Here is a 23,559-nt window from a genome sequence, read left to right on the forward strand (position 1 = left end):
GCTTTGTGTCAAGGAGCACAGCTTTGTGTCAAGGAGCACACCAACAGAAACAAATGTCAAACTTACACCCATCACCTTTTAATATAAGGATAATGCTCAAAATCTTGTACGTTAGGTTTTATAAGATGTTCTCATCAGCAGCTATAATCAAGCAAATTCTTGTGAATCACATTACCTGAAAAGCCAGGTAGCTTTTGCCCAGAGCTCTAACTGAAAAGTTGAATTACTCTAAAAAAACAATTTCAAGATTAATTGGTACCAAAATGATGGTTGAGAACAGGACTGACCTACCAGCACCATGTACTGAGCCTTCCGTACACAGATCAGGCCTCAACTGACACAAGAAGCTGCAGGGAAAAAGAGGGATATGTTCTGCCATCCAGCCAGAAGAGCAGTTCCCGGGAAAGTTCAGCTGCTGCAGTTCTAGGAATCAGTGCAACACTGCTGCCACAGAAGCTGTTACTGTGCAGAGGATAGTGCATTCAGGCTGCTCTGACCTAGGACTGTGCAATGAAGATGAGCCTGAGCAATCTAAGTGTGCCAGACATGAAAAATGGACCCAAGCTGCTTGAGCTTGTGCCATCAGATCTCTGTTGCTGTTACCTATCCTACCAAACTAAATCCACCATTGGTTCACTTACAGCTAACACCATCTGTGGTCATGTAGACAAACTGCAGATGAACATGTGGGAAGGGCAAAATCTTTCTTTAAAAAATAAAGAAACATCCAAGTTGTTCACTCTCAGGACCAGTTACCCTTCTCTGAGGGTGAAACATCCATACGTGGTACAATTCTTGAGTGTCTTCCTCAGAGACAAGGCTTAGCAGCTGGAAGGAGAGGTTGTACACAGAGATCAGACTTGAATCCACCTCAAGAAAAACCTGAGAAAGACCGAAGGCATGAGAGTTTTTTTAGCAGCCTTGAGGGTAATAGAAACAGTGATCTAACCAATGATTACCAGAATTCTCGCACGAGTAAAACTTTGGGAAGCACTAGTAACTGTCCAAAAGGCTGACTCTGGGCAGCATGACTGAGGGAAATTTCTCAAAAGATATCTGCACCACACTCTCCAGCTCACTTCCCCAAGTGATCCCAGTGGGTGTTACGTGTGCAGATGCACAAGCTACAGTGACAACACTTTTCTTCCCTTTTACACCCAGCATAGCACATTGGTGATGAATTATTTTCTGAGGATTCATTCTTCCCCATCTACCAGCCATGCCTGATCAAGTCCATTCTTAGGGAGGTACTCACATTGCAACCAACCAGCCTAGGGAGTCTCCATGAACCTCTATGTGACGAGTCTTAAAATACAGGAAAAAACAGCCCTTCCCTTCTCAAGTGTGCCAAATTAACCATAAGAAAGTCAATCTTTTCAAGGTAGAAGAAACAACTGCAGATACCAAGCTCTGGCTGTAGAAATGCTATCACCATTAGTAGTTAAGTCTGGGACATTGGGGGCAGTTCCCAGCAGGAAGAGCAGGGCTCCTCTGAACCAACACCCTTTTCACTTGATAGCCCATGGTGTAAAAGTATATGCTGTTGTTTATCCTTAAGGAAATTGCCATAGCAACTCAAACCAAACACTTTCTACTTGGCAGCCCCTTGTAGATGCTGTGCTTGTTTCTGCAACAAGGCAAGCAAGTCCCGCCTTTTCATTCGTCAGACACTACCACTCTGAGGAGGCCCTAATGAAATCCTTCTCCCCTCTCTCACTGTTTTTGTTGGCTCCTGATGAGTTCAGAGTTCACAGGGGCATATCACACCTCCCAAGTGACCCACAGTGTGGGGGTCAAACCAATAACCTCAAGTGGAAAATCAGTGACCCAGGGGAGTGATCAAAAATCCACAAATTGGGTCAAGCAGGTCTAGCCACTCAAAAGGACCAGGCCAGGAGCGTGCCCTCTGAGAGGACATGCTGGGTAGGAGCTGCTCTGACTGTTAGCTGTTTTCCAGATTTTTGGCCAGTTGTTTGACCTGGGGATACAGTGCAATGTAATGGCACAACATCCTGGGAAGTAGGTGATCTCAGAGCTCAAAAACTGGTTTTGCTGATAGTTCAGCTCTGCTGGTTCGTATTAGAAAGTGCATTATGGATGCAGGTCTAGCTAAAAGCAGAAGCTGCTGCTGAAAGAAGCAATGACAGGAAGGGAGGGAGAAGCACCAGGTTCCAGAAGGGAGTGAAACTGGTAGGGCAGTGTGAAAATACTCCTTAAAAATGTCACAGACAAGGTGCCCTTAAAACGTTTGTTTTATTGTGAGGAAGCAAAATCTCACCTTCCCCTGTAGGGAAATTACAGTTCATACACACAGGTGGTTGCAAATATGTTTCACTGTATCATTTCATATGCTGGTTAGCAGCTCTACTGGTTAATTGTCTAAAATTATTCACCAGGTAACAACTGCAATCCATTTGGAGCTTTAAGAGCCGAAGTAGCCTTGTCCAAATAAAGCAGGCAACTTGTGACTGATGTTCAATTAACGTGTTGTTATTTTCTCTATGACAAGTAAAGCCTAAAGTAGTTTGTTTTTCTATCTCTGCTTTATTTATCTTCCAAGCACAGAATATAAAATCTAGTATTTTTTGGTTTTGCTGCAGAATTTTTAAGAGCTTCTGGGTTTATTTAAAACTGAACCACAGGATTTAGAGTACTTAAGAAAGCCTTCTTCAACCCAAAATATTATTCAGTCACTGAAGTTAAACAGGTTCAAAAAACCTAACTAAACAATTTTTGCTTTCTGCAGTTCCTTTTTGTGTTGTTTTTTTTTTTTTAACCCCCGTTTCAGTAATTCATCAATTGTACAAAATCTTACACAGTAGACTGGCCTAAATACCCCATGCTTCAAAAAACAATCAGAAAAAAAGTAATTAAATTTCAGGTTTACTGCATTTCATGGATAACCCCCATTTGCAGGTCACCTTTAACATCAGCCAGGAGACACATGCTTGGGCTATCTAAAACGAAAGGAAAGCAAAGTGATGGTCTAGCTGTTCGTGCTGTGCCCCATCACATTGGGGGGTTGGATTTCATCATGACAAAGAGTTTTTCTTCCCTCTGTTCTATAGGGAGAGTCACAGAGGTCACCCTCTTAGTACCTCGTAAAAAGCAAGGAAGGGAACGCTCTCTTCTTACATCACTGTCTCCTCCTTGCTGCTGAGGGAATATTTTGCAAGGGATATAATCTCACATGAAAAACTGTCTTACTTTGTCAGGGAGTACTTCTTGAAATAAACTTCAAAGACAGCCACAGACTAAGTGGCAAATGGAAAGCCCACATTTGGCTGCAGTCTCTTTCATGTCTAAGCAAGACATACAGAGACTCTGGGTGATGGCATCAGGCAGCTCAGGCTGTGATTAAAGAACAGGAGAAAGCAACAAGGTCCTATCTGGGTCCAAATTCTCACTGAAGAACTCTATTGTATGCACTGTGACTGCATGCTGTTTGTTCTCAGCCAGGAGGATCTACTTTTAAAGAAGAAAGGAGAAGCTGATGTAAGAATTAAATTATGCAAGCAAACAATCTTACAGTATCAAATACATTACACTGTGTCTTTATAAAGCTCTTCTCAACATACACTCAAAACAACTGGCTGAAAAGACCATGTAGTTCCTCTCTCTCCAGATACCATATAAAAGATCCCACAGTGCTGCTTGTAGTCAGTGGCACTAAGAACTTCTGTTGCTTAGTATTTAATGTGCATATAATGTAAAATAAATAAATAAAGGAAATTTTAAATCACTGCAGGTTTCAAAAAAAAATATCACTGGATGACTCAGAGCTTCACTGAAGTTTGTATCTTAATAGGTGAGATACTCCTGTCACAAATATTCTTTGTCATTTCAGACCAATACTTCCCACAGCCAATGAAGGGTTTGCATTTAAAATCCACTGGAACGAAATTTGGTGTTTTAGCACTGGGAAGAACCTGCAGCACAAGGAAGTGCTCAGTGGCTGCTGTCTGTGAGCGAGGCTTGTACCTCTCAGAAGGCAGCAGATGTCTAGCAATGTCATACTAACCTCAAACACACCGTACACAGATTATTTATGGGCTGAGCTGGTGGAGGTGTTTCCTTCTCCTGTCCTTTTATCAACAATACAAGGCTGAAAAATCAGATAACGTAAATGAATACAATCCCTGGCTCTCATGTAGCACATGCCATGCAGAGAGAGCTGTTTTTAGTTTGAGGACTGTGTTTGGAATTCCTTCAGTGTCAGGTTTCCAGTTACCAGACCCTCATCCCTGGGCCAGGCACGACTGTGGTTGGACTGGATTAGCAGAACACTCTGCAATGTGTATTACATAGCTTTGACTTCTATAGGCTTTGTAGACCCATAAAAATAATGATCACTTCACGACCTGCATTTCTGGGGGAAAAGGAGGGAGGGAGTGATGGGTGTAAGAGTGGAAAAATCCTCTCTTCCCTTTTGAAAGAATTCCTATTTGGTTTGGATTTGGAGAAGGAGGGATCCATATAAGTTTGTTTCAAATTCAAGCAAGAGTACATTTCAGATGCAATGCAGGCAGGCCTGATTCTCTTCCCTTGCATGCAGTTTTGCAAAATTTAACAGTTGTGCTAACTGGCCTGAACATAAGAGTTTATATGGACAATTTCTCTCTCTCTCCAGTAATACAGTTTGAAATATTTCGAAACAAACAGCTAAAGCACCACAATCCCAGCAGGTAAGTGCATAGATATGTTGAAGTCTAGCCTTAAAGCAGCTGGAGAATTGAGTCCTTTATTGTTTGCAGAGGACCACATTTTGAGAGGTGTTGGGCCTCAGCTGCTCTCTGCACAGTTTTTAGCAATTGGAGACCTTTAGATGTCACACTTGCTTTTACACCTAGGACCAAGCATAAAGTTTAGTCAGATACTAGCTTTCCTTGCAGATAAACAGACTGAAGAAACAACTGCAAATCAGGAAAACAGTGTCTGACAGGTTTAAAACTTTACTGTAAGATTACGCAAGATTAAGACTTCTTTTCACAGCATGAACATCTTATTTTGCTTGTAAGCAAATAGGTTGTTCCAATCCTTAATGGAGCAAACTATATCACAGATTGGTTGACGTCAGAATTTAGAGTGCCATTTAATTAAACTCCCTCCCCTCAGCAACAAAACTATAAAACAGTATTGCTTGCTCCTTTGCTTCAGCGTTAGTTTATTTTCCAGAGCAGATCTCAGACCAGCTTCTGATAATCCCATCCTGCAGGCAAAGCTCCCCTTTCTTTCCTTCCCTAAATCCAACCTACAAATACAGGAACTGTGATAATCAGGATTAAAATCCTCGAATCAACAGCAACAAAACCCAAAAATGTGCTAGCTGGTTCTCTGTAAATGCTCAATAAGCATTCAAAACAACTAGTGCAATAATCCTTCCTACTCAATTCCTCACTTGTTTTGTTCATATGCTTTCAGGCATGGTACATCTCCCCTACCAGGAGGCATAAAATAAAGTAGCACCTATTGAACAAGACATCCTTATTCTGTGATCTCTTCAAGCTTAAAGGGATCTTAAGTAGATTGGTACTTTAAGTAGCGAGTCATTACAACATGTGTCATTTCATATGTTACTCATTATTCAACACAACATAATACCATGTGAGTCATTAACCTCTTGGCATTGGTAACCTACTCTCAATGCTAAGCAGTCATGCTTGTTGCTCAGAAACCCCCATGGCTCCATCGGGGAGAGACCTGGCTGAGATTTTAAGGTCCCTTTGGTCTTTTGTTTTGCAGATCAGTGAGGGCCAAAAGCTCTTCCTATAGACTAAAAGAGTTCTTGGCCTTTGGTCTCGAGTCACATTTCTGAGATGATGCCAGCCAAGTTACGTTGGAGGGGAGAAAACTTTTTAAAGGACATATGCCTCTTAAACCAGCAAAAGAAGCAAATGTTTAGGTTTCTCAGTTGAATTTTGCATTTCAATGCAAACTCAAACTAACACAAAAATTTACTGAATGCACGGGCAACTGCTACCACTGGGGTGAGATGCTGAAGTGAAAACTGTGCTGTAATATTTGTACTGTGTTACTGTGCAGCAGCTCCAACAAACATGGGGATCCTGCTGCTCTGCATGCCATGAGATAAAAAGCCAGCTACTTCCCTCAAGAGCAGGCAATCAGTGAGAAGGGAGTGAGATGCAAAGGCAAGACCCCAACACGGGCCTCAGTGCAGCAGCAGCACAACAGCCAGAAATACTATCTGGATCTCTCTGCCTCATCCTAACCCCAACTGCAGGTCTCTGCTTTTTTGAAGGCTATCAGAGTAAAAATTAAAGGTCCTGTGGTGGTATAGCAGCTTCTAATTTGATTTAAGAGAAATTCTGTTGCCATAGTCAAAATCCCTCTTCAGAAGAAACTGATCCCACTCCAGAACAGCTTCTCCTGAGCAGGGAAGCCTCCACCTTTGCCTATCCATTCACAGCACTACTGCTATCCACACTGGTTTTGTGAAGTGCTTTCAGAGATACTAAGACCCAAATTCTACCCTGATCTCATTTTTCACGTGAAATGAATTTAAAGCATGGTGACCATTCAGCTGTGCTGTTCAAATGATTTTCAACAAATAGCAGAAATCATTAAAAGAATCTTTTTAAGTCATAACAACCTGGGCCCAGGTCTTTATTCAGCAGCCGGGACCTTAACATGCTGTGTGATCTTTAGTGGGCTAGTAAAAACCTGTCAGAAGTGGTTATTAATGTTATTACCAAGCTTTTAGGTTTTTTTTTTTTTTAGAGCATCTCTCATTTAAATTGAAGCATTCCTTGCAGCATTTTTCTCCCATTGGCATGATAAGCATGGCTGTCAACTCTGCCTCCAATGGCACAAACTGGGTAGTAAACCCATGCTTCAATAAAAAAAGGAAAATTATTTTTGAAACTGATTGTAGTTGATTAATTTTTCCTTCATTTTGTTTCTTTCTGGTCCAGACATTCTGTTAAACTCACTGAGATGTGTCATTCCCTTTTTTCCCCTGTGCAAAAAAGGCAAAGCTCAAGATCCAGAGAAGAATGGCTACTTTTGGGGGGCTAGAGGGACCCTAAACCCAAGCAGCTCTTATTTCTTTCTTCAGACAGTATTTCAGTCCCCATTGTTCCTCTACTGCTCATGTACTGATTTGCTCCTATACAGCACAAACAATCTGCAAGTACATCCTCCATCTCTATATTCTCTTTTGTTAGAACTGTTCATTTCTACACAGGCATTAGATTATACATTTCCTGGCTTGCCGCACTCCATTAACACTCAGGTAACCACCCATTTTCCAGCCAGCCATTAAACACCATCTTTCATAATTGAGATTTAAAGACTCAGGGCATGATAAACGGCTCAAGTTATAACTTTACAGCTGCCTCTATAGAAGTGTGTAAATCTCCAGATTTGGATAGGTAAATCAGTTAATTAGACTTGCATTAAGTCACAAACTTTGCGGGTGCTCTGACAGCAGATGTCCTGAAGTTGAGCTTTAAATAACAAGGGTCAAACCCTCAATCCCACCGGGCTAGGAGAGACGGAAACGTCCCACCCGGTGCCCAGAGAGCAGTAGCTCTGACTGCAGCTGCTGTGACTTGCAGACGGCCGCAAGCGCCCCGCGACTGCCGCCCGTTCCAGCTGTGTTTATGCTGGCTTCTTCCTTCAGAGCTTCTACAGTTACACGAACAGCAGTGCAGCTGCAATGAGCAGAGAGACTCCTGACTGGATATGCTCTACCTGCTGCCTGTGGTGGAGACAATCCTTGTTTTACTACCATGCATTTTCTGCCTGCTCAAAGCTCTCAAAGCGGGACCTACAAGTTGTGGGAGAGAGCACAGCTTCCCCCCTGTGGCTGACGAAACTTCACATGGATGACCCTGAGTCCTGCTAGCCAGTAAATGTTCAAAGCTGCTGAGATTTGGAGCTGCAGGCCACCACCCTCTTCAGGGACATGGGGAGTGAGAGGTTAACCTTCAGTCGTGAGGCCCAAGGGCCTGTGCTCCACCCCTGCACGAGTTATCTGCCCCTTGCTGCATTTAAAAATACTGTATGTAATTAACTGTTATCAGGTTGTTAAGCAGTGTGCTGAAGTGTGAACTTATCATTCAATTGTTTCCTTTATTTACAAAGTCCCTGCCATTCTCTGAGGCGGCAGCCTGGGACCGGCTGTTGACTTGCTCAGATGAGGAGAGTTTAGCATACCAGATCCTGGGAGCAGAAGCAGATTCTGGAGAAGTGAGACACAGACGTGAATCAGCAAACACCCCCTCAATATACCCTGCAGAATAGCTGTGCTTGAATAAGACACTTACACCACCACTACCAAATACATCACTGTAAGGTTCCTCTGAGACTTGAACCACAGAGGAAACGCACAGTACAGCTCCAAACCACTTCATGGGCACAGGTGGAGTTTTTACTCGTAGACATAGTACTAGCTTTAATGCCTACAAATATACACAAGTCATATATTCCATTCACAGATTAAGACAATGTAACTGCTGACTTTCATACACTTCTGGGCTCAGTTCTTCCCTTTTTCATTTGCAGGAGTTTGTTTCTTTAAGCAAATCTGGAAGTCAGAGGTCATCATGTTAGACCACGGCTGGAGATGGGTGGACATGACAACAGGACAAGATGCCACATCCACCACTGTCTTCTCTGCCTCCCTCAGCAAGGCCTAGGTTTGGATTCCTGGAGCCCATGGCACACCCCATGTTTTTTACCACTATCTCCTCCTGGCCTGGCTACTGTTCTCTTCTTTGCTTTCTTCCCAAGCAGCAGCAGCCCTGGCAATGCCAGCAAGCAGTCCAAGATGAATAAGACATCATCAGATTTATGTGATTTTCTTCCATGCATTCCTGGTCTGGGGCAGCACCACACACCCAGAAGGACTTACCAGAAGGTCTTTGGAAACTGGTGCAATCGTCAATATTCCAGATCCACGTGCAACCCCTCTAACACTTGTAACAAACAAGATATGTAGCTTCTAGACAAATTTCCTCTGTGCCATCTGCACACTGTGCTGCATGACAGATGACAAGATAAAATTTGCAACAGCAAAGTCCTTAGAGCACAACAAGCATTTAGAGAGAGCAAGTACAGCCTGTTGCAACAGTTTGATCAGCTTAGTCATGTATCTAGAACAGAAGACATCAGGATCCTGAAGCTGAAAGCGGAACACACAGCAGAAGATGGAAAAAAAATGCTTTAAAGACAAATCAAACCACTGCATCCTTGACAAAGCAATGCCAACAGCTGGGAATTAGTGATACCTTGCAGAGGTGACAGCACAGCAGTTGGAACACAGGGGCAAGCCAGCACTGAGATAAAGAGAGGCTTTGGACAGCACCGCCTGGTATAGGTTTTAGTTTCTTTTGAATGTTTACATACAGCATGTATCAAAGACTCTGTACCATGTGCAGTAGAGTCTTATGTGCAAGACATGATACTGTCAGCAGCTTCAGCTGACATTACAATCAACAGCACCATAATCAGAGAGACATCCCTACTCCACCCAGGAAGGCTACTATGGTGAGAAAAAGAGAAGCAATAGTGCTTCCTGATATGAACCTGGTAAGAACCTGGCTAAGATTCCAGACAGCATGTCTCAATTTGGCTGGGGGAAAACTTTTTAAATAAAACCACCCTCTTAACTCGAAACAATCTTTTACATAATGAATCAATCAATTATCTTTGCTCTAGTATGTTCAAATCAAGGGAATCATAATTGAAAATAACAACCAATTTATATAGCTCATTTAAAGCCACAGTAAGCTCAGCTGCTGATTCACTAATGAACAATAAAGGTCACTACTATAATATCACTCAAAGTATTTTCAGATTGTGTGATGTGATAGACTTGAAGTGGTATGTTCATAAAAAAACATCGAGATACTTTGCAGGGGGAAGTAAAGATGGAAAGAGATCTGTGCTCTGCACAGATACCAGACTGAGAAGAGGGAATAACTTTGATGCAATGAGGAACTTCGTGCCCCAGACTCATCCGGCCTCAGCCAAAGCCTCTGGATGTCAATGGAAGCATTTCAATGATCATTGGATTAGGCTCTTGTATAGGAGAATGGTATCTGAAAGGGGAGGAGAGGGCAGGGAGAGAATGAGACATCTGTATCCTGGAATGAAGTCAGGAAGTTAAGGCCTGACAGCCTTAGACCTCAATAAATAGCTCGGGTGCTAGATGTGGGTTGCTGAAATGCCTCATTCCACATGGAAACATTCCTTTTCAATTGTGTCTTTCAGGTAGTCAGAAAAAAAGACTGATGAAAATACCGTTAATTTATTTTTTACTTTTTGAGTGCCCGTGATCTAGAAAAAGGAAAAACATATGCAATTACTAAGAAACAAGACATTTTACTAGGTGAACAGCACATCTCTGCTACATGGATGTTACATTTACTTATTTTACATATTAACAGCGTGGTAACTGTGCCCTAATCTGCAGCATCACATCCATGACTGTTACCAGAACCAGATGTTTCAGAGGAAGTTGCAATTAGTGGACAATTAATAGTTTGCACAGGTCTTCCAGCACAAAACAACCTCTCCTTTCCTCCTCAGATGCTAACTCAAACCAAAGCAACTATTAGTCTAAGTCCAGGTTTGCAGAAAGGTGCAGGTTTCAGAAACACAAAACACTTGATGGCACTTGTGTACTTGCAAATGTTGATACAAACCCCCCAAATATGGTAATATTTAACCTTGACAGGCATACTAGTTGAAACCCAGAGGCATAAAGCACAATACAGAAGAGAGAGCCTGTGGAGAGTTGAGAATGATGTCTTTTCCAAATCTCAATGTCAAATCTTTAATGCTGACTTGGGTTCCTCTTAAAAAAAGATATGTGCAACTCAACTTCCAGTAAAATAGGATTTTGTTTAAAAGACCTTTACAACATTTCAAAGGCCCCTCTTTTTAATGATCCAAAAGTAAAAGGAAGAAACTTCATATTGTATTAAGCAGCTACAATATAAACCATTAGTCAAGAACATCACTACAGTTTTTAAGTCAGAAAAGCACAAAGCAGCAATACCATTCTGAGGATGCAAAATTGTCTCTGTATACTCAAATCCCTTGAAAAACTTACAAAACTCGTGGTATAACCTAGTACAACTGAAAATGTCTAAGGAGGAAAAGACAAGGGTTAAAGGTTCTGTATTGATTTTTTCCCTTACATTGCGATTAAAGTGATCTCAGCTGGGACCGAGAATTACAGATGTAATTATAATTTCAGTTTATATTTTTAGACTGTGTACAAAGAAGTGTAATAATGGACAGCTGAAAATTTTCCATTGTCCATTAAAACCAAAATGTTTCTGATGAAACCTCTGTAAAACCAAGTACCACGACAGTAATCTCTCAATAATAGAGCTTGCTTCAGATGTTTGGTGACAAGAGAGAAGGGAGAGCTGTTACCCCTTCATACAAAAAAATCAAACCAAAATGACACTAAGGTTGTTATTCCCCCCAATAAGACTAAAGAGATTCCAGGTTAAGACTACTAACGAGTCTTTTCAAAGAAAAAGTCAGATTATTCTTTAAATAACTTTTCTTCACACTATTTACAAGGTATTTAACAAAAAGCATTGCATTAAGGAGGCATTATTTACACCACATAAAGTGCAGAGAGTGAAAAAAATGAAATTTGTCCAAGTACTACTGCCTGTCTGCCATCCATCCTCCATGCTTTACAATGCCCGTTTAAGCCCATGTTTCCTGGAGGCCTCTGATAGCTGAGCAAATGACTAATATTGAAAAGCTAAATTCAAGGTAAAGCAGGTGCTTAAGTGCTCTGATGGATCTGGGCCTAAAAAATCAAGTGTAAACCCCAACTCAATTTCAACTGACTAATTGAATTTGCCTTTTTTTTTTTTTTTTTAAATTCCCTTTTGTTGCAAACCGATCTGCTCTGTGCTTTCTGCCATCCAGCACAGTGCAGTCAGTGCCGCAGCACAGCCTGCACCGCCGAGCTGCTCCCGCTGGCCATTCCAGAGGGGGCTGCAGCATGGCATGTGGTAAAGGCATCCGTACAGAAAATGCTCAAAACCAGCACTGGTATGTTCAGGCAGCCTAAATTCAGCCTAATTCCCTAGTCAGTGAGAAACCCAGATGCCTTCAGAGACTCCTACAAAGCTAATTAGAAGACTACCAGAAGTCTATGCACAGAGAAGTCGCATGGGTTTTCTGAGCACGGCTGCTGGGATCCTCAAAGCTTTTAACTGAGTCTGGAAATCTTTAATTGCTGAATGTATAGTTGTAAAATGTGTTTGCTGTTTGAGGATCTTTAGAGGAAGGATTGTTAGCATCCTTTTTCTACTTGTTTTGTCCCGGTTGAGTTCCATTCAAGAGCGTATCACTATTACCTCCTTCAAAAAGCAAAACAAAGGGAAAAACTGTGACCATACCATGTTGCTAAAAAAACACACTCTTTCCATACTGAAGACATCTCAGTTCTCAGTAAACAAACGCCCCTTTTCCTTAAAGCACAGTATCTCAAACTGAACCAAAATTCATAGCAAAAATGCTAAATGAAGGACCATAACCTGCAGATATGTGGGTATATACAACAATTCACTAGCACCCAGATCCAAGCAAAAAGCCATTCACATGGATTTTCAACTGTGAAATCCTGCTGATATTGGTTTTGCTTGCCAGATTTTGCCATGATCTACAACAGACTGCTCTCAAAGTATCTCCCTTCACCTGTAAAACGATTTTTCTTTAAATGAAGAAAAGTGCCAGCTACTCAATATCCAAGGACCCGCGCTGGCTTGGGGTTTTGCTTGATAACCTGGGCTGGGTTTTGTTCACACATTTCCTGCCCTCTGGATGGAACTCTGGCTGCCAATTTCCAAAGCACTGTTTCAGACTATCTAGTGCACAGATCCAATCTCCTTGCTGAATTACATCTGAGGTGGAACAAAAATGGCAGATAATTCGCTTTCTATTAAATTTAACACTCTCCTCCACTTGCTTCCCACGTATATTATACAGTGGACGTGTTTGCATGTTCTGCTCTATTTTTTCAGCTGTTACAAGCACATAAGCTATCAATTACTCTCTGTGCAGAGAGAAGATGGTGATTTGAGGAACAGCTTCCAGTTTACATAACTCCTCACCTCATCACTGCTCAAACTTTTAAATGAATGCTTTTGGGCAAGAGGCCTGAAGCAGAGAGATTCTTTAGGTGCTCTCCCCCCTGCCATTTCCCCCCTCATTGTATGGTTAATCAGAGCAGCATAACTCTTTAAAACTAATATTTATTCAAACAGCTGTAGGATCCCATCTGCTCATGCAGAACAGAGCACAGAATCAGTGGAGGCCACAGCAACACCAGGCAGAAGCCAGCAGAAGATGAGAGTTCTGTCAATATCTCTATAGCCAGCCTAAGTAACATTTGGCAGACAAAATTTTTGAGTACAGCAAAGACAGTACCATCACCATAAAGATGCGGTTAAGTTTTTGACATATGCATTGTGGTATTTAATATATTTCCAAAATAAAGCTTGCTGAAAGTCTGACTAATGGTCTATGTGCTATTTAACACCAACCACACGCCTACAAAGTTTTTCTGGCACGTTTCTGGCATATCCATGACATCTTTACCTCTGGTAATGATGTTCAATAGCTTATGTAGATTTTCTCAAATAAGCATCAACAAAAGAACAGTGTCACTGTGCATCTTATGCTTTGTTTATGCCATATTTGAGAGAACTGTTCTAGTAGAAAATTTTGCACAGGTGCTAAATGACAAAGTGCTAATTTACATAACTATTAAATGCTAGAACAATGCAATCTTTTCCAAGCCTGGAGATGAGGGTAAAGATTCTCAAGAAAGCAGGAATTAATCTTTTCTAACAGGGTACTACAGGAGTTTTAGCTCTATGCTTGCTCTTAACAAAGTTACTGGTCCACAACCACTAGTGATCTGAACATTTGCTATTCTTCAACAATTGAATTATGTTATTTTTTAAGGAGTACTTTTACTTCACTTATATTTGTGATAAGATTGGATGGGCTGAAGAACAACTTATCAAGCAGGAAAAGATGTATTCCTTTTACTAGGATCTCCAAAATCTGAAAACTGCTAATGCTGGTGGGCCAAAAAACCAAATAACCTAATCACAGTTTATCAAATTACTACCAGGCTGACCCAGACAGTAAAGAAAACAAAGAATATGCTCTCATGGTGGCTGCATTTCACTCTAAACCAACTGCTGATTGCAATCATTAGGAACACATCCATGGATTGCAGTGGTTCTGGATCAGATTTGTTCTAGCTTCTACAACATTTCTAGTTGTTACTTAAGCTGGATCAACACATCCAAACCATGACTTTCTAAAGCAACATAGCTGAAGAGCAACGTAAAAGCCTTTGGTGAATATATGAGCAAAGGAATTTGGACAAAACCTTCTAGAATTCAGACTATTCTCCTGATATATTTAAGACTTCTGTGCAGAGAAATTAAATATGTCACCTTCTTATGAAATGGAAGCAGTTTGGCTGCCAATTGTATGAGTTGTGTTGAAACAGCTGCTCTAGCAACTGTTTTTCCTATTAAATTCTTTAGTGATTCTCTTATTCCCAAATTAGATACCTCTTTCCTTTAATCACCAGTTTATGTAAAAGCTCTTTCCTCACAAGGCAGGGTTTCACCAAGGATAACAAACAACGGCAGGTCTGCTTAACACACTGCCCTTGTGTTTCTCTACCGCTCACATCTCCCCCACCCCGTTCCTCGTTTCTCGGTGGGTGGCACACTGAGTACTCACGACTCTGTCCCCTGCATGTTTGTAAAAGGACACAGGAGTATATTTGAGGTCTTAAGATTTCACAGCCTGTCATTACCTTGCAGCATGCAATTAAGACTGTCCACATACAATTCACTTCCCTACTTCATCATCATAATCTCCTTTCCTCTTTCTAAACGTGTGCATAAGAATACCTATAAGAAACTCATTTTAAATGGCTTGCTATTAGAAGCCTGAAATTTGCCATCATGACAGTACAACATCCTTGTCCTTTTTAACATAATTCCTGTAGGGTGGTGGGGTTTTTTTGGTGTTGTTTTTTTTTTTTCCTAAGCACTCTTTGCAAAGATTGGATGGAGACAAAGGAATTGGCTGAGAATTAATATGGAGAACTAACTGCAATCTGCCTTTGAGCAAAGGGTGCCATTGCAAAGCTGCTGTTTGCTCACAGGAACACAGTTGAGCAGTGACAGAACATACAGGAGGTTCATACACAACACTGAGAGCTGCAGGAAGCTCACTCAAAAATTCCTGATCCAACATCCTCAAAAGAATACATATTTACACCTGATACTGTTGGCTTCCTTCATTTCTCCTTTGTTAGCTGTTTTTAAAGCACGTTTGCTGACAGCCATCTTTCAGCCGCACCTCCAGAGATATTTATCAAGGGAAAGCCAAAGCCAAGAACGGGAGTGAAGTTGCCTTACTTTACAATGCACTTTCTCACCTTTGCAGCCTAGAGCCTGTACTTTTTGATCAGTTCTGAATTATAACCCAATATAAGCAGGAACATTTTTATTCCAAATATCCATACCTACATAGCAGCCAGCTGAGCTTCCCAGTCTGGTGGTCTCCTGAGCAATTTCAATATCCATCTCAACAATGCAACGGATGCATTTGCATTTTGGAGCACACATCTTATTCCCCAGGTTTCACTCAGCACATCACTCTGTTGATGCATTCTATGGGATATATCCTTTTGGTTTTTAATTTAATCTTCTTTTTAATTTGCATTCACTTATCTTTTTTCCACAGATCCTTCATTTCAACCTAACCATTTTGTACTGACACTTCTTTCTTTCATTAATATTTTGTTCCCTAACAGTTGTTTTGTTCTTTTACTCACTGGAGGCATAGTTAATACAGTTTTCTCTTCTGAGGCAATGTCTCCATGACTTCATTAAATTTTATAATATTAACTCAAACCCTTTTGTTCAAAGGCAACATTTTCCTCCATCTCCTGTATTTTTAAGCTGAATTTGGTGCACTTAGTTTGAGTGGGAGGTCCTTATGCCTGATTATACACTAAAATTCATACCAGATCCATGTTTTCTGTAAATGTGACACTTGAAAGTATTTTTATTTACTCCAGATAGTATGTCCTTGCAAAAGGCCGGCTGTTTAGTTTCAAAATATTAATTGACTTTTAAACTATTCCATATTGCATTAACTGGCTTTTTGCTATGAGGAGTTGACTGACTTATTAGGAAAATTGACAAACCCCATCCCTGTCTGCCTCCTTCTACACTTCCAAAGTATTCTTCTGGGACATCTGGCTTTTAGTGTTTTTTTTCAAGCTATGTCCCAGTTGTTACAGACATTTTCTTTGGTCAATTTTCTTTAGTTATTCCCATGGAAATTACAGAAGTGGCCTGATGGCTGCAATCCATGATTGATATCACGAACCTTGACCTTTCTGACTTTCTAAAGTATACTTTTTTCAGTATTTAGACATACTTTGGCTTGGATAGAGCCATCATGTTCATTTCAAGTAATATTTCTATTTTATTAGAAGGCTGAAGGTATGTTTTACAACCAAATCTCCTTCCTTTTGTATTCACCACAGAGATTTCTGAAACTGTGATTCTGTTTACAAATTTCTTTCCTCCTTTCAGTCAAATCATTTTTTAGAAAGTCTATAGTACATTGACCCTTTTCCTACCTGTTCTGCTTTTAATGCCCGAAACTCTCCTTGTAGAAGGCATAACACAAGTTATTTATGAACTCCGAACATTTTTGGAAAAATGTCTTTTGACACCATATATGAAAAAAAAGCCTTCAGACTTCACATATGACACTGAGGTGATACCAGTACCATGGCACACTGCAGCAGAGGAACTCAAACTGAGATGGAACAGAACAAGTTGCAACAGAGCACTTCCAGCTTTCTGCTGCGTGTACATATCACAGATCTGGTGTCCTGCTGTGGACTCTGTCCTTCTTGAAATACATGACTTTCCTGACATTCTTAGATGCTGGGCAGTTTTCAGAGTAATCAGTTTCACTATCTTCCAGAGTTAAGAAAAGTTAGTTAAGCAAATTTTAAACTGTTTGAAAATGGATTTAAGCTAATCTTTTCATGAGCACATCAGCTTGGTTCTCAAGCTTGGGCACTAGCATGTAAGAATGATCTTTTTTTCTTTGCCTGTATTTCATCTTGGCTGGTTTATTGCAACATATCTTGGAGGTCCTTGAGTAGGACCAGCATTTCCATTAAAATTGATTCTAAATTCACCTGCCAGCACTTAAAACCCAACTAAAACCATACACGTATTTCATTTATAATGAGATCACCACACTGGAAGATACAGACAGACAAGATTTTGCTGCATTTTCAATAAAAGCACAGCTGTCAAGATAAAAATCATATTTAAAAAAATATCCCTGAGTTACTGATACTACTTTAGTTGATTAAAACAGAAGAGAAAGTTAATAATCGAGTATACTGGAGAATGTACCATTTGAATATTACTTATATTTCATATGACTAGGGTGAGAAAATTAGGTGGGCCATTCATTTTTTCACCCAACTCAGTTTTAATCCTATTTAAGACTCCAAATTATCAAGTCTTTTTAGTTTTGCAGTTATTTCAGGGGGATATTAAAAAAATATGATTTATGTAAGAAATTTAAAAAGACCACTTACAATTGGTTCTCAAATATTCCTCTGGATGCTCTTATTTTAATCAGTAGGAGAAATGAGGGAGACACAGACTTTGTTCACCTTCCTGGAATGACAAAATATTTTCCCATGTCCTGCCCTTCACTGGTTTCCACCCCTTTGGAGGAAAATCCTGGGCACTACTGAAAATACTGTGTATTATATTATACATCGAAAGTTAACAGGCTTGCTTTGTAGCTGTGTAACATATGTCCAATAACATGGTTTCACTGACAGAATAAAGCTTGGGTGATTCTCAACAGGGTTGATAAATTATTTCACGACCATTAAAGTTTTTCCACCTCTCCTTCCCCCTTTATGAAAATATATCGCAGATGCTCTTTTTAACCAGGTGAACAACTCTCCAATTTTAACAGTATTAAAATAACAGTATTAAAAGGTAGCAATGGCATTCACTGCAGTCTGCATCAGCATTGTCACCTTCTACCTGCCATAAAGCACAGTTTTGTGCTAAAAAAAAAAAAAAAGGCAAATTCAGTAGAGCCACATAATGAAATCAACTGAAGAGAGGAACAGTGAAAAACAGAGAGGCAGGCTGTTACTAAGAAGTGTCCAAGCACCAAGAAGGTCTCTGGCAGATAACTTGGTAGGACAGCAGCTGTACTGTGGGACAGAGCAACACTGTCACTGAGAACCCCTGTGCCACTGCATGGCATTTGTCAGGGCAGACAGGTCAACATCAGAACCAACCAGGACATCACATCCTCCAGCTGATGGCTAAACCCTGACTGCAATGCTGGGTCAATGCTGTGCAACAAACTCTTGGACACCAAGGAGGAATGTAGATGAAGTATACAAAATAAGAATGGGTTCAGATTTTTTGCAACATGGGATGGAATAAGTTAAATCAAAGTGATTCAAAGCAAAAAAAATTAATTGTGATTTAAACCAACAGGCAAGGAATTTTGATTTAAATAATTGATTTTAAACCTTGCTTTTTCATCTGTGGTCCTTGGCTAGTCAATTCCCAGAGGCTGGGAATGCTCTGACAAGTTGATTTACAGCTAATTATAGTCTGCACTAAAATTGTGATTTCTTTTTTGTTAACCAGGAGAATATACCATATACATATTTAAGTAATGTCAGTATATTAATTTCAGATTCTGCTAGACAATGATGAATGATGAGCCTTATTTAACAGACAATTAACTTTTTCTCGTGATTTGTGTCAAGTCACTTTCTGATGATGTTTTTGGGATTCAATTAAATTACAGAAATACTGCATTTTGAAATACAGTTGGTTAGTAAAACAAAGGCAAGAACACTCCAGTGCAAGAAGAAGCTAATGAAATCTGCTAAGTAATCCAGTCCTTATACTTGAGGAACCTTATCTCTTCGTGACATGGCTATTACTAAAACTTTGCTTTTGATCCAAAGAGCTGGAAATGTTTTTGACTTAACTCTAGAGGCTACCTCATAAATTGACTGCAAGGGTACTCCGGCCCCTTGAGTCAATGCTGTTTTTTCATGCTCTATAGTGTGTTCAGTCTATTTAATTTACTGAAAGGGAGGTTAAAAATACTCAAGGGGAGGCATTTTGCAGGCTTGGCTCCTAAAATCTAGCAGAAAAAATATTTACCATAGTATCTAGAAACTGAAATTGGGTAATGTCAGACTTCAAGAAAAAAAAAGAGGCATAATTTCTTTAAACAGTAAAATAATTAACCTCTGAAGAATGTAATTAATTCTCCACAATGTGACATTCTAATTCTAGGTTTGATTCTTTTGTAAATACATTTATAAAAGTAATGCAATGGATCAAAATTGAAATTTAGTTTAATGCAGAAACGCAGAAGGTCTTGGAGGGCTCAGGCAAGGTGATCAAAACTGTCCTTTCTGTATCACACCTAGAAATGGAGAGTGTGCTGCTTTTAGCTACTGCCTTAAGAAGTGCAAGTTACATGGTCAATCTCAATAGAAGCTTCCAGCATGGCAAGACTACCCGATGCCACTGTATGGCAAGGCTGGTTCCTTAATACACTTCCAAGTTTCCAGTTTCATGATTGTGAGCCAATTACCAGTTTGCTCAGCAGTCTCCTCCCAGCCACAGCAATACAGCTGAACCCATCTACACAGCCTGAACTCATTTTTCCATGCTAGCAGTTCTTTTCTAATGCTCTTACAGCCTTTCTGTTCCCACCCCTTTTCTTGACAAAAATGCACTTTTCAGTTATATGAGGATTCCAGAGAAAGCCTGAAGTGCTAGTTTTCCGTTGGAATCAGCATTTCTTACTGGGAAGATGGCTGAGCTTTCTAATCCACACTCATCACGTCACCAGTGTGCCGTCTCAGTGTCTGTCAGTCTGCTTTTGGTCACGGCCAGCTTTTTCATCAACGCAGAAAAGAACATGTCCTTGAACATGAGATTTCTCCAAACAAGGCTGCCATTAGCAAGACTGTGATTTACATTAAGACAGACTTCCATAAAAGCAAGCTCAAAAATAAAACTATGAACAAATAGAGCAGCTTCAGCTTCATATCTGTTCTGCAGCTCCATCAGGAAAATATGCTAGATTACACCAAGAAAACAGGCATTAAAAACAGTTTAAAAGATATAACTGTTTTTCTGGCTGCCACAGCCTTGCCCTGCTCTTCTTCCCAAAAGAAGAGGCTAAAAGGTATAAGAATCAAGCCATTCTCCTTCTAAGCAGGAGGATTTACCATTGCTTAATACTACTACTGAGCACTACTTAGCTGTAGCCTCAGGGCAACATGTAAGCATTGAGTGCAAAGAACTGTATCTCTCTTGCAAAGCCTTCCATTCTGCCTTTCCCACTTTGCTGCCTTTCAGCAGACAGAACAGCACAATGCAGTGAGAGATGAAGACCTGCCACTCTCCTGCCACAGCCACTTATCATCTAATTCACCTGTTTGCCTCCGTAGACATTTCCAGAGCAAGTCTACAGGATGGCATTATTTTACCTAGAAACTTAACTACGCACCTCAGCTTGCCACTCCTTAGGCCAGTCACATACAAAGCCTTTCTCCAAAGGCTGCTGCCTTCTGTTTTGAGCCATTAATTAAAAATGTAACCTTACACAGGAACAGATCCTCCACTCAAAGGCAAAAAGGTCATCACTGAGTTCAGGGAGACCAAGACACTGAATTTGCTGTGGCAACTACTGAAAAGGCAAACACATTTGACAGCTGAATTCCTCAAATACAGTTAATACAGATTTATATCACCTGAACTGGGCCCATAATATATAGACTTAAATTAGCAGCTTCAGAGAAAATCAGAAAAATTCACCAAGAAAAAAATAAAAAAGGCAAAGACACAATGATGTTTCAAAGCTTAGCTTAGCTTTCTACAACTCAGCAGCAGATATGTTCAGATGCTGCTGGCAATCTGACTTCTCCTTCATGCAGGATGCATGCCTTTGCAAAGGAACGGGACAGTGCCTTAGGGGCACCAAATATTCATAAAGGTATTTGGCAGATGAATATTCTTCCTTCTTGCCCCGTGGGGAGGAAAACCAAAGCTCTCTTACTCAATTTGTCTGTGCCCACACACACTGGCATGAGTCCTGCTGGCTTTCAGGTGAGCAGAACAGTTTCACTGTGTAGGTCCCAGCTACTCCTGACATAGCACAGATCCCCTCCTCCCTCCTCATCCTGTGCAACTGGATGCAGTCCAAGTGCTTTCCTTGTGTGTTCCACACCAGAGCAGCAGGCAAAGGTCATATCCTCCTGGATTCAACACAATATTGCAATAAGAATTTGTTTCCCAGCATCTACAACCCTCATCTGAAGCCTTTTTGAGTATCTCTTATTAAACTGGGCTTAAATGGCTAAGTATGCAGACAATTATATACCAAATGAGGCTTGGTGGTTTCACCACAGTGACAACAGGAAAAAACAAGGAGTGGAATAAACCCAAAGGCAGGAAACCATGAACTAATACTAAAATGCTGGGGAGAAGAAAGCTACTCTTTTGAGGAAATATTACCTCTGTATTTCTTTCTACATTCCCATTTCTTTCTCTTAATTTCTTTTTTTAATAATGCTACCCATTACAGTAGTTTTCATGGATCCTTCACTGAGAAGAGGATGGCAAATGGGTAGCTTTTACCTGGATTCCTCTACACTCCTGGGCAGTCAGCCATGAGAACAAAAGAAATCACTCATTTCCATTAGTGGCTGGCAATGAGACTGCATCCCCTTCTTCTGGATTTAGACTTCACTGTAGCAATCTACTCATTTGTGACTGCCAAGGCTTAATTACTGCAGTAACATGAAACTGCAAAACTTACAAAACCTAAATATAAAAACCAGCAGCTGATTGCTGGACTGCAGGCACACCCAAGGGTGTGATGTCCCAAAGCTCTGTTCCTGCCAGGGTGGAAATCCTCTGGAGACGTGGCAATGGCGTGGCCTGTGTGCAGCAGTGCGAGTGTTTGGGTCAGGAAGCACACACAACCCTGCTGAAGTGCAGGTCTTCTCACTCTCCAGCATAATCTCCTTAGGCACTGAGAGAAAAGACACTCTTCAGGCTGATCTTGAAAAGCTTAGTGAATATTTGGATGACTTCCTAAACGGGGAGTCCCAGCCAGCTAAATACTCAAACCTGTCACAAGAGCTGGAGAGTTGAGTTTCTAGCAAGTTAAATGGAAGTTTGGGGAAGAACACTGTGAAATTCATGATCTGATTCAGACAAATCTACTTTAAAAAACCCCAACAAAACCAACCAAACAAAACCCACAAAAACACAGGTTGTAGAGACAAGCAGTACACACACCTAGGGAACACGCTGAGGATGCAGCAGTTTGGAAAGGAACAGTATAGAAGGAATACTGAGAACACTTGCTACATAAAGCAAGGGTGTGTCTACCTCTGCACTGCTGTGCTCACTTCTGGTCATCCTCACTTGAAGGAATACTGGTGAAATAAAAACAATTTTGGGTGATGGAAGTTACTTCACTGGAAAATTTCCATTTCATAGTGCTTGAAAAAAACACAGTTGATTTTCTTAAAAGGAAAATGAATAAAAGAAGACATGATACACAAATACGAAAATTGCTGTAGAGAGTTACACTGGGCACCAATTACTCATTTAGTCTTGTAATCCACAAGGAAGTACTCAACAAAATTGAAGTTTAAAATAAATTTAAAAAAGCATGTGTATTTAAATTACACCTAACTAACATGCAAAAATCACTCCTAAAAACATGACAGGAAACAGGAGTGCTGAAAAACACAAAAAAGATGTCTATTTACCCAGAAAAGTAGGAATATCCATAGTTAGACAGAAAATACATACAAGACACACTGCTGTTAGAAAAGCCAGTTACTGCACAGGACGAATCTCCAGAAAAATGGCTGACACAAATATAATTTGAAGGCAGTAACTAAACTGCAGACACACTTCTCATGACACCTTTGAATGGAAATAGCTCAGTGGAAAAAGAAAAACCAGCAAAAGGAAACAATTCTCTGATTTCCTAAATACCAACAGTACTTCACAACAAAGTAAATAGCTGTTTTTGCTGTGCTTTTACAAATTATTCTGCTTGTAGGTCCAGGAAGTGGACTGGGCAACCTCTCTGAGGACTTGCCCAGCCCTCTAATTCTAAAGGTGGGTTATTATTCTATTTTTGTTTTCCTCTCACTGCTTCCCACTATCTCTTCTAGTATCCTCTCACTCCCCTTTCTGGCTTGCTTTATCTTACACTCCACTATTAGAACTCCCATAGAAATGGGACTGAAATCTCTGAAATGCTTTTTTTTTGTTATGCCCCACTGGTTTCAGACTAGAATTGCTCTTCATTGAGTTGATAAGGATTAAAAATTAAAAAAAGCCCTCAGAGAATTTACTTGCATTTCCACAGTGTTCAGTTAAAGCACAGAGATGC

General features: G+C 40.5%; 1 protein-coding gene across 1 annotated transcript in view; it reads right to left on the minus strand.

Moving 5' to 3' along the window:
* PARD3B (par-3 family cell polarity regulator beta) overlaps nucleotides 1–23,559 on the minus strand; it is a 371,837-nt gene that overhangs the window by 6,421 nt on the left and 341,857 nt on the right. The window lies entirely within an intron of this gene.

This window comes from Manacus vitellinus, unplaced genomic scaffold, assembly GCF_001715985.3.
Source record: "Manacus vitellinus isolate BGI_N305 unplaced genomic scaffold, ASM171598v3 scaffold_20_pilon, whole genome shotgun sequence".
In the NCBI taxonomy this organism is placed as follows: Eukaryota; Metazoa; Chordata; class Aves; order Passeriformes; family Pipridae; genus Manacus; species Manacus vitellinus.